General features: G+C 34.3%; 1 long non-coding RNA gene across 1 annotated transcript; it reads left to right on the plus strand.

The window, feature by feature from the left end:
• Positions 1-529: 529 nt before the first annotated feature.
• LOC110939804 lies at positions 530-5,525 on the plus strand. The gene is made up of 3 exons (XR_002592527.1): positions 530-662; positions 1,633-1,698; positions 5,366-5,525. It is a non-coding gene; the product is annotated as an uncharacterized LOC110939804 (long non-coding RNA).
• Positions 5,526-12,206: the final 6,681 nt, after the last annotated feature.

The raw sequence follows: 12,206 nt of genomic DNA on the forward strand, positions 1-12,206 counted from the left end.
ATGCTCTCACTACAACGAGTTAGTTTACGTGATGGTTTGATTTTGTTATACAAAGTTTCTAAAATGTTGATTAATTCCACGGTTTAACGAGTCACAATATGTAAATGTTTTGTTTTTTTTTTCTACTTTCATATGTTTTTTTTTTCATGAATATGACAAATGTGGACATAACATGAACGCGCGATAACTGAGTTCTATTCCGAGAGCGAGTGACAAGTCGCAACGCGTGGGGAATTGACAAACTTATTTTTAAATGTTATATATTCGTTTTACGCTTCAACGACATGAATTCATGTTTTGTAACACCCCAAAAACGGATTTGGTAAATTAGAACCCGGTTGATATAAAGAAATGAGTTTAGTCTCTTATATAATTCAAATGAAATTTAATCAAGTTGAGAAAGAAACTTGCAACAAAGTGTGAACATTAAACTTAAGGGGCTAATAGTGACATATTAAGAAAGTTTGAAGGATAAAATGAAAACAAAAATAAAACACACACACATCAGCGTGTGTGTGTGTGTGTGTGTTCGACGCCAGAGCCAAAGAAAGAAAAAGGAAACCCTTCTAATCACAAAAATTCAGCTAATTGAAGCCCTAATCGTGACTGTTACTCATGCATGTCAATGATTTCTTGATCATCTAGGCCTATTAAAGCTTAAGGTAAGAAGAATTTGATAGCTTGATGATTTTGAATATGTTAGGTTTCAAGAAATTCCATGAGTTTATATGAAATTAGTATGATATTGAACTAAGATTACCATCTAGAACATTATAAATGCTTAAAATTGATTAAATCAATGTTCGAAGTGAAAACCCACTTAGAGTAGATTGGGTATGAGTTGTAAAGTGTGAAATTGGATTAGAGTATGTATGATGATTGTTTATATTGATTAATTGTTAGCTAGAAGTGAATTAGATGAGAAGTTATGTGAAATTCTATTGAATTTGATGTTCTTGATGATATTGACATGAATTGGTCATGTTATGCAAATGATACTTGTACACTATGCTTAATTAATGGTACGCCCACCAAGTGTATGATGAAATGTCTAAGTGAAGTTAAAGATGTGAGATTGTATGAAATGGCTTGATATATATGAATGAGATGAGGAAATGATGTAATTAGTAGTATACTAACTTGGAGAATGTGCTTTAGATAGAACTCATACAAGATTTCGGGTTGAATGTATGTCTTGGTCAAGACTATGCATTAGGGACTTGTACGTTGTGTTTAATATCACTAGGTGATTATGTGATTGTAAGCACATTTGCATCGTGAGTAAGAGATGTATAGAGTGTCATTGATATAACATAAATGATGTTACGAATACATGTGGATAAGTCGGAAGTTCATATGATAAACCAACTACACATAGGAAGCATAATTCAACTTGTTGTTGTAAAGGTAGGATATTAGGAAGTCGTACGGTACATGTTACATCAATACACGTTATATGGAATGACATGGTGAATTATATGAGTTTGAAAGGATGTGAATTTGGGTATATGTCTTATGCTTGCTAGAATCGACTAATGAAAGTCAAATGGGTAATATAAATTTGATATGATCGTTAACATGCGTAATCATGTATGCTAATAAGAATGTGATTGCGATGATGTGAAAGTATAGATGGAAGAATGGAAGGTTAACGGATCAAAAGGGGGCAAGATAACAGATGCGAATACGGACGCTAAGGTAAGTGATTTCTGGAATCACTTCTCATGTTATTTAAGTAAAGTTATGTACTAGTTATATCAACATGATAATTGAATTCAAGTAAGGTTTTACAAATATGGTTGTGGCGATTGATAGATAGATGTGATAATGTAGACATAAGATGTAAAGAAAGGAAAGCAAGATTTAAGCTTAAAGTAATCCTTTAGCGGGTCACAATACGTTTACACGTAGAAATTGATAACGGGTAGCATTGCACATAGTCCCTAACATCATCCCACCAGGGGTCGTAATTGTTTGGGTCTAGGGGATTTGGTGCAGGTACCCTAGGTATTTCCTCCGGGTTGAAATCATGCATTTCTATTTGGTTTTCAGGGTTTTCTATTTCCATGGGTTGATCAGGAATTAGTGGTTGTGGTTGGGGTGCAAATTTTTGTTCCAGGTTTGGGTCAGCTGCAGTGGTTGCTAAAATATGGATATTAGCTATACCCCTACTAAGCATATCCTGGGCATATGCATCGGTTTCTCTTTTGGCTGCGGCTAACACTCGCTGTTCCTGTAACTTTTTCATACGCTTTCTACGCTCGTATACTCTCCTACTAAACCATCCCCTCTTTTTCTGAGGAAATGGCTCTTCAGACTGAGCCTTAAACATGAATATTCCTTCTTACGTATCAGCAGAATACCCCGAGAGGGTAGGCTGAGAAGAGGCACCTTCGCTTCTAGGCGAACCAGACAATTGACGGTACGCGTCAGATGGTCCTTGGTCGCTTATACTGTAAACTAACAGATAGTCAGATAACACATAAAAAGAAAATATAATTATGCACGTATTTCCGTAATTTATTACCTAACACTTCGAATTTTGATGTCAGCAGAACACTTTTGTGGCTGAATCAGTGGCATAGCTCTGATACAATCTTCTGTCACAGCCCCCGATCCCTAATTCCCGGGGACGGGCGGCCGTGAGCCAGTTCTGGTGGTATCTTGTTATTATCAAATTTGGCAGCGGAAATTTTCATGAGAGTAAAATACCACATTTTCCATAACATTGAACACATGGGTAAAACCCAAGTTTTCAGTACACACTTTTCATAGGAATAAATCCTTTTTTTTATTTAAGAAAAACATCTATTTTATTCTTAGGTAACTTTTATTGCCACTTTTCCAAGCCTTCGGTGCTGTCCAGCTGGCTTCTACTTGGCTTTCACATATTGTTTCCTGAAACGCGTTTTAAAAACATTTTGTCAGTAGGAAATACTGGTGAGTGAATCCCAGTTTAATCAAGTTTAAATAAAAAGTCACAGTGTACAGTATTGAGGGCGCATCCGCAATTACATTTGTTTCCAAGTTATATCAATTCCCACCACACGGTACTGTCGTTCCGACTTATGGTCATGTTACTCCTTTACCAGGTGGTAACAAATTTTGTATACAAAAACCCAAATTTACCGACTGTAATTGTATTCTTACAAATACTCAATAACTGTTATTCGCATGGAAAGATATTTAAGGTTTTGTAAAAATAGTTAACAAAAAGAGGATTACTCACATTGCTGTTTTAGGGTTTTCAGTAAGGATTTCCTAGGAATAATCTATAAATTACACAAATGCACGTGTGTTAGTATAATAACCCATTTTAACATTAGAAATACCCTCCCCGAGACGGCATTCCAACGACTACGTCGGACAGAACCACAACAGCCGTTACGGAACCCTAGATCAATCGGGCAGAGTATCTAGTACGTCTCCAGAGGTTATGATACTTACATCGTAGTAGAGCCTCACTATTTAGGGGATATTAGACCTGTGTATAATGCCTATAATTAAGAAATTGAGATTTGAGAAACGTTTGTGAGCGATCGGAACTGAAAGCCGATGCCCTTCTTATATAGGGCTTGATTCTGGTCCTCACGCGGCCCGCGTAAAACAAAGACAAGGGTTACGCGGCTCGCGTCAACCCTGGTCAAACGTATAGCTAGTCCGAGTCACTATGTAGGGTCGCCGGGTGTTGGGCCACGTGGCCGCACCGGGCTGCGCCACAATCTCGATCTTACGCGGCCCGCGTAAGAGTTAAGGTGAGCTTACGCGGCCCGCCTGAACTTAAAATTCAACGAATTCAGGCTTTAGCCTTGATACCGCCCGCGTAAGGTTGGGGTAGGGTCCTACGCGGCCCGCCTCAACTTAATATTTCTTGTTTCTAATTTATTTTTAATATTATATTGTATTTCGGGCTCGGTTTTCACATACGGCGTGTATTTAAAGACATATTGTGACATTTTAAAATATAATAGGGTGTCGGAAATTATTCGAGTGTGTTTGTTTTACGTTGGGGTTGTTATAGATGGTGTTGCCGACGCCCTAATACACTGTCTACGTGAAGCTGACCCGACACGAGGAAGCGCACGGTCGTGCACTTGGGCCGCATGGTCATGCTATTCCGAGTAAATCAATGCACTGGCTTGTGCACTGCCAGTGCTCCCGACGTCGTAGGTTCCGCACGGTCGTGCGGTTGGGACGCACGACCATGCGTCAGCTGCAAGTTCAACCGAATGTGCAGAATTCATCCGAAATCAGTCCCGTAACCTATAAGGAGTCCCAAAATGTATTCTAAACTCATTGTGGAGTGTTTATGAGATGCGATGAGCGTGCACGCAAGCATAAAATGGAGCGAAATAAGTATAGAGGCATATGTAAGTATAAGTATGGATTTACCTACATGATTAGTAAAGGGAATCCATAGGCAAACGCGTATAGGAATGTATGTATGTGAGTAGGTAGGTATGTATGTATGTATGTATGTATGTATGTATGTATGTATGTATGTATGTATGTATGTATGTATGTATGTATGTATGTATGTATGTATGTATGTATGTATGTATGTATGTATGTATGTATGTATGTATGTATGTATGTATGTATGTATGTATGTATGTATGTATGTATGCATGTATGCATGCATGTATGTATGCATGCATGCATGCATGCATGCATGCATGCATGCATGCATGCATGTATGTATGTATGTATGTATGTATGTATGTATGTATGTATGTATGTATGTATGTATGTATGTATGTATGTATGTATGTATGTATGTATGTATGTATGTATGTATGTATGTATGTATGTATGTATGTATGTATGCAGGTATGTATGTATGTATGTATGTATGTATGTATGTATGTATGTATGTATGTATGTATGCAGGTATGTATGTATGTATGTATGTATGTATGCAGGTATGTATGTATGTATGCAGGTATGTATGTATGTATGTATGCAGGTATGTATGTATGTATGTATGGATGCATGCATATGCATGCGTGTGTGTGTGTGTGTATGTGTGTGTGTGTGTATGTGTGTGTGTGTGTGTATGTATGTATGTATGTATTTATGTAAGTGAATACGTATGTGAAGACGTAATCATGTATGTATGTATTGTATACATGGTTTCAATACATTTAAGTATTGACGTTATTAACAGTGTGCCTTGAGAATGAAATGTAATGCAGGTACATTATTGAAGTCTTGTCATGGATTAGACACCCAGATGGAATGATTAAATCTAGAAAGATAACGGGATGGAAAGTATATGTGGATAGAACGTAACGAGACTACATGACTATGAATCTTGTTTGAATATAATGTATGCTAATGTTGCGAATGTATGTGGTGGGTGCAGGTTATACGAATCACAGATTATCATCACGAGCAGTAGCGATCAAAGACCGAGTCACAAGATAGATTGTACGGAAATGCTTGAGTATGTAATTTGGTAAACATAAGTTATGTTTTTATTTTATTAAATGAGTATAAAGGATGCATATATTGTAAAAGAGTTATTTTTAAATGAACTTTCAAGTAAGTCAAAACGTTTATAATGGAAGAAATTTTATTGTACGTATTTCCGCTGCGTCTTTTTAGTAAAAGCGTCTTAGGGTCTTACATGTTTCGATGTAATTTTTTTTTCCGGAAAGGTCGGTTGCCTATACCATCGACAAAAACAACTCTTATACTTTGAAGATTGTCAATTACACCCCTTATACTTTCTACACTTTATAATTCTAACGTTTCAAGTTAAAACCCTATATTTTCATTCTTTAACATTAACGAAAAAACTATTTCTTCACTTGCTTATTTTATGTACACGTAGGTATAAATTTACGTTTCAACGTAAACAATGTAAATTTACGTTTTAATGTAACTTTTTTCGAAAACGAGTCAAGTCTACGATTTCACACTTATTTTTATGTATATTTACAGTTGGTGTACGTGTTGAAGTAAATGAAAAAACAATATTTTACCACGTGCTTATTTTTTTAACGTGTTGGTATAAGTCATGTTTCAATGTATTTTTTTTCGGAAATGAGTTTGGTCAAATATAATACGTGTTCATGGTTATTTTTATGTATGTTTTCGGTTGGTCTACGTACAAATTTTTTTTTATTTGACGGTATAAATTTGAGTTATTGTACATTTTGACTCTGCTAAGTCTTGATGCAAAGGTAAGGGTGATGTAGTGTTTGAGTAGAACTCTCACTAAACGAACCAACTTGAATTTGATTCCTTTTCTTTTATACAATATAAATTTGATTTACATTACTTTTTGTTGAAACTGCAATGCTTATATAGGTTACATTGAGTTAGATCGAATACGTTGAAACATACGTTCTCATATGATTAATGCATCACATAACGCATGAACTAATCTATCCAATGTTTGCAATACGCCCGCGGCTCATATCAAGATGCTAGAGAAAATAGAAATACAAAACAAAGCCGGTTAGGCAACTTTAAATGTTTAAATTACATATTCAATCCAGAGAACTAATTACAGTACTAAGGGTGAAGAGAGTGGTTACCTAATGGAATATGTAAACTCCCAATTCACCTAATCTATAGCGTCATGTCAATTGTTTACCTAATGCTAAAAAACGTTGACGGTGGTTTACCTAATAGGGTTTAGGTAAACTATTTAAAAAAATGTGTGATTGGTTGAGAAGAAATGGACCCCCACCACACACCCTCCCTCTCCCCCTTTCCCTCCCTTCACCGAATCGGTTAACCGTCACCGAAAACAGCCCCCAAATCGGTAATGTTGAGCTGGCAGTGGTCACCGATCGGTGCCGATCATGTTTACCGACTCGACACCGTTCACCCTAATATTTGTTGTAACAACCGAAAGATAAAATACAAATGCACAAAAGGATATCGATGTACAAATTATAACTCATAAACCTAGAAAGTCGAAGAAAGCGAAACCTAAATAATATATCCAAATTCTTGTTTTGAATATTTAAAGAGATCCTTAACCGAACATGATTCACGAAGTGACATTAGAAAACATAGAATAATAAAACTACATGTAAGTTGGCAAATTCTAGTACTTGACACTACTTGTAACTTGTGCTTGAAAACCTATAAATAAATTTCTGTAGATGATGAAGATGCAAATTCTTCTATATATTATTATTATTATTATCATTATTATTATTATTATTATTAATTAATTAATTAATTAATAAGTCAACAAAGTCAACAAAATGAACAGTACATTCTATTATAATATAGTAAAATAAAATATTTACAGTTTTATTATTTTAATATTATAACTATAATAATTGATATTTTCTTTACTTTTTTAGTTTGTTAAGTTTGGTGTTAACCGATACTTGTATCGAAAATAACGATTTTAATAAGTCAACAAAATGAACAGTACATTCTATTATAATATAATAAAATATTTACAGCTTTATTATTTTAATATTATAACTGTAATAATTGATATTTTCTTTACTTTTTAAGTTTGTTAAGCTTGGTGTTAACCGATACTTGTATCGAAAATACCGATTCGTTATCGGTACATAAAGGTAAAAACCAGCACCAGCGTGGTACATAAAACGCCAAAGTCTGTACCGAGTTGAGTTTGATCATCTTTTAGTTCGAGAAATTTGGTACTGCTACCCAGTACCATTTGTTCATCCCTGATCATGGGTACCGTACAAACAACAACGGTATCGTACATTTTTTTTTAGTTTCAGGGGTAGTGATGAGTTCGATGCCAACTGATACCGAATCGGTATTGGTACAGAAAATACCGGTTACGGTATCGGTATATGAAGCTAAAACCGGTAGCGAACCTATACCAGGAACGCCAAACGCCAGTACCGAACTATTTGCTCATCTCTGACTACGGGTTTCTACCGAACAACATCATTACTACACAACTTTTTTAGTTGATTTTCTTTCGGTTATTTTTTAGTGTTTTTTCTACATTTTTTTCTTGTCAGCGATTCTGTGTGCAACGCGCTCATAGTGATTTCAAACACATATAAACACAGACTAAATAACAAAATAAGTTCGGCGCAACGCGACGACGGTTTTTATAACTAGTTATTATTATATATATCAATTTCTAACACCCTTTTGCGCCAGTCTACTTTTCTATTTTTTTTGCTTTTTACCACAATGGTTTCTTGCCTTTTGCTTTCTCCACACAACCATGATTTCTCAATTTTTCATTTTAACTTCTATCAAACTGTTTTTCACACCGTCATCCCACCATATATATATATTCTTATATTTGGAGAGAATCAGAGAATCCAAGAGAATTAATAAATCAATTTTATTCACATTCACAAATAAACAAATTTCTAACCACTTCATCCAGATAATCCTTCATTCCTTATTCATATTTCCCTTTGCGCCAGTCTACTTTTCTATTTTTTTTGCTTTTTACCACAACGGTTTCTTGCCTTTTGCTTTCTCCACACAACCATGATTTCTCAATTTTTCATTTTAACTTCTATCAAACTGTTTTTCACACCGTCATCCCACCATATATATATATTCTTATATTTGGAGAGAATCAGAGAATCCAAGAGAATTAATAAATCAATTTTATTCACATTCACAAATAAACAAATTTCTAACCACTTCATCCAGATAATCCTTCATTCCTTATTCATATTTCCCTTAATAATTAATTTACAACTATTTTATTTTACTTCACAATAGTTCGTTTTTATTCTACCAATTTAAATGAGTAATAAATCCATTAAAAAACACATTCACATTCACAAATAAACAAATTTCTAACCACTTCATCCAGGATAATCCTTCATTCCTTATTCATATTTCCCTTAATAATTAATTTACAACTATTTTATTTTACTTCACAATAGTTCGTTTTTATTCTACCAATTTAAATGAGTTATAAATCCATTAAAAATTTTGAGTAATAACCTAAGTAAGAGTGTAAGACATAACAAGGTTAAAAACAAATAGGGATTACACATAAATCGTAGAGTTATCTAATCTTAGTATATAATTTTTCCTAATCCATCATATAACTTAAACATCGGTACATATTATTGGAAATGTTGTCCGTGTTTGTTTTTATAGTTTTTCATCTATGTAATACACGACTTTATTTTTGGGTTACATCAGACGAGTTTCATGAAATGGAACCGTTGTAGATAAAAAAAAAATTGTATCGTAAACAACATTGAGTACCGGCACTATAACAAATCAACATTCAAGCCAACAAAAGAAAAAAGAACCAACTACATTTAATCAAATGGCTATGAGATGTTAAGTATGGTAGTCAATTTTATCTTTACCGGTTGTTATACCTTAGTGTCGCTATTGTACCACTATTGTAACGAACCGAATTGATACCAACCAAACGTCCGCCGTGAAACGTATAGATCCCACTTGTCACGACCCCCGACCCCATCTAACCGGAATCGGTGCCGTGAGCAGTCCAGTGGTACCGGTGATTATTTTAAAAACATTGCAGCGGAAATTTCATCAGGACCGTGAGTTAGGAAAATATCAGAGTTTAGAAATACCGGATTTTTATTGAAATAGATGGAATAAATTCCATGTTTTACAAAGGTAGCTTTTAATGAAAACAATATTTCTTAAGTTGATTTAATTAATAAAATAAGCCACTTCTTGAAGTCTTTTAGTGCCGGATCCAATCCTTACTCCAATCTACTGTAATTACCTGAAACGCGTTTTAAAAAGGTTTTGTCAGCGGGAAATACTGAGTGAGTTCATTCATTTTACTGAAAACGACACATTTGTTATAATTTACAGTATTAAGAGTTTTTACATATGTTTATTATCAACCAACATTTCAAGAATAGGTATTTGTCACAGACCAGCTCTGTGACTGTGGTCATATCACCATTGGCTGGCCCAATGAGTGACGTATATCACTTTCTTTTAGGCTCGCCCACCTAATGTGATTAAAACAATAATAATACTGTGCACAATACCCCACATACCGGCTGTAATTTGGTGATTACATAAACTTAATCACTGTAATTATAACTTTGAAAAATTGGTTTGGAGTATTGTAAAACAGTTGATAAAAAGAGAATGACTCACTAATCATCATGCAGGATTGAGTTAACAAATTTCTTGATTCTACTTTTCTCGATAATTAAGCATGTACTTTATTATTCTGGACCTTCTGATGATTTAATAGTTTGTTTGATTGTAAAGGTGTAGTTGGGAGTGTTTTTGGTGGTTTAACAGAATAGAATACGTATTGGTGTAAAACCCAAATCAAACCTTAACGGTAGTCATGAGATTCGAACCTTAACGAATTTCACAAAAACCGGGTTAATGATCAATACAGCAGTTACGATAATTTCCCGAGATCAAATTCTCACAATGAATGACCAAGTGCAATACTTCAACTCATTTATCAAAATGACAAACGACAAAGTATAGTACTTCAACTCATTATCGAATTATCGACAACGACAAAGTACAATGCTTCAACTCATTTATCGGATTACCGACAAACGACAAAGCATAACCCAATGTGGGCGGCACTTAGACATTCTTTGGATATATTGATTGCTCGGAAAATGAATCGTAATAGCGATCGAGTTATTACCCTGTTATTGTGGCAGAATTTCGAGATTATGTGGGTTTTTGTGGTATTTCGACGATATCTGGGTGTAGGAATCGAATTTTACCGTCGAACCAACGCAGGAAATCAAGTGCCAAACTCCTCTATTTATACTGGAAAAACGGCGCGCTCGCGTGTCACGACAGGGAAACCTGGTCCTGGCGCGTGGCGCGAGAGGTCACTTTTAATATGAGGTAGCCACGCGTCCCAGTAGCTTGGGTGAGTCGACGGTTCGAGAAAATTCGATTTCTATCGAAAACTGTTTAGATAATACTAACTAGGAAATACCCCCCCTGAGTTTTTGGGGCCCTGGTCCTGATTTCGATTGTTCTGAAAATTTTAGGGGTCATGCAGTATCACTTGGGGGTCTCAATTAGGGTTTCCTATTGGACAAAATATAATAAGAAATAATAGTTTTGGTGAGAGTTGTTACATTCTCCCCACCTTAATAAAAATCTCGTCCTCGAGATTTGAACTATGATATTTTCTTGGGGTTATGTTTCTTCTTTTAATTAAGAGAAGCAAATGTATCGTGGAATGGAATCAAAAGATATTTTGAGGGGTATGAGTTTTGAAAGTAAAAATGATTTATAGAAACAATTGGATTCAATATCTGAAATGAACCTACTTTGATCAATTTGAGGGAGATTCTGAATTGATAAATATCTATTTGTGAATGGAAATATGGAAAATAATTTGTTAATGATTATTCAAAAAAATCAATATCGTTTACTTAAATGGTAATAGAATTTAGTGTATCGTAATCTGAGTATATAATTGTACCAAGAATATGACAAATCAAACGAATGACTTATGAATAGGATTTAACACAGGCTACAGCTCTATTCGGATGCTACAAAGTGTTTGTAATGATTGAAAGAATTCAATGATGATCGAACAAATTCACCGTTGTTCGAAATCGAGAGTTTCAAGGAAGCGAATTTGGATATTTCAAAAGATGAAATGTTTAAACGAATGAGATGAAATGGTATAGTTTTTCAAGGTGATTGGGTTCAAGCCAAAAGATATATGATCTATAGATTCTTAAAATGAATGTGAAGAACTTTTTGGAATTAGTAAAATTCTTTGTCAGAAGAAAACTTACCTTGATTGGTACCTAAGGAAGACTTAGAATTGACGGGTTCAAAAGCATGAAAAATGATTTGTCAAACAGTAAATTATGATATGAGAAATTCTATGTGTTGAGATGAGTTAATTGCAAAGATACACTAAAGGACAATAGAGTTAGTGTATTAGAGTTCCAAATTGTTTTAAATGGTGAAATAATGTGATAGTACAATATTAGTGACTATATGCTATGTCCTAGAGATGAAAATATAAAAAAAAAATAAGTTGTTTTGACATGACTAACCATTATATTATATTTGTAAAGCCAATGTAATATATATTATTTGTTTTGCATTTTTATTATATGTAAATGGTTATTACTTTCAAATAAATATTATTTTAGTATTTATTATACTATGTAAAATAACTTATATTTATTATGTAATATAGATTACAAAATACTGTAGTGAAGTTATTACATTTACAAAATATTTTAGTATTATGATTTTGTAAAAGAATCACTATT

This window comes from Helianthus annuus, chromosome 1 (assembly GCF_002127325.2).
Source record: "Helianthus annuus cultivar XRQ/B chromosome 1, HanXRQr2.0-SUNRISE, whole genome shotgun sequence".
Lineage (NCBI taxonomy): Eukaryota > Viridiplantae > Streptophyta > Magnoliopsida > Asterales > Asteraceae > Helianthus > Helianthus annuus.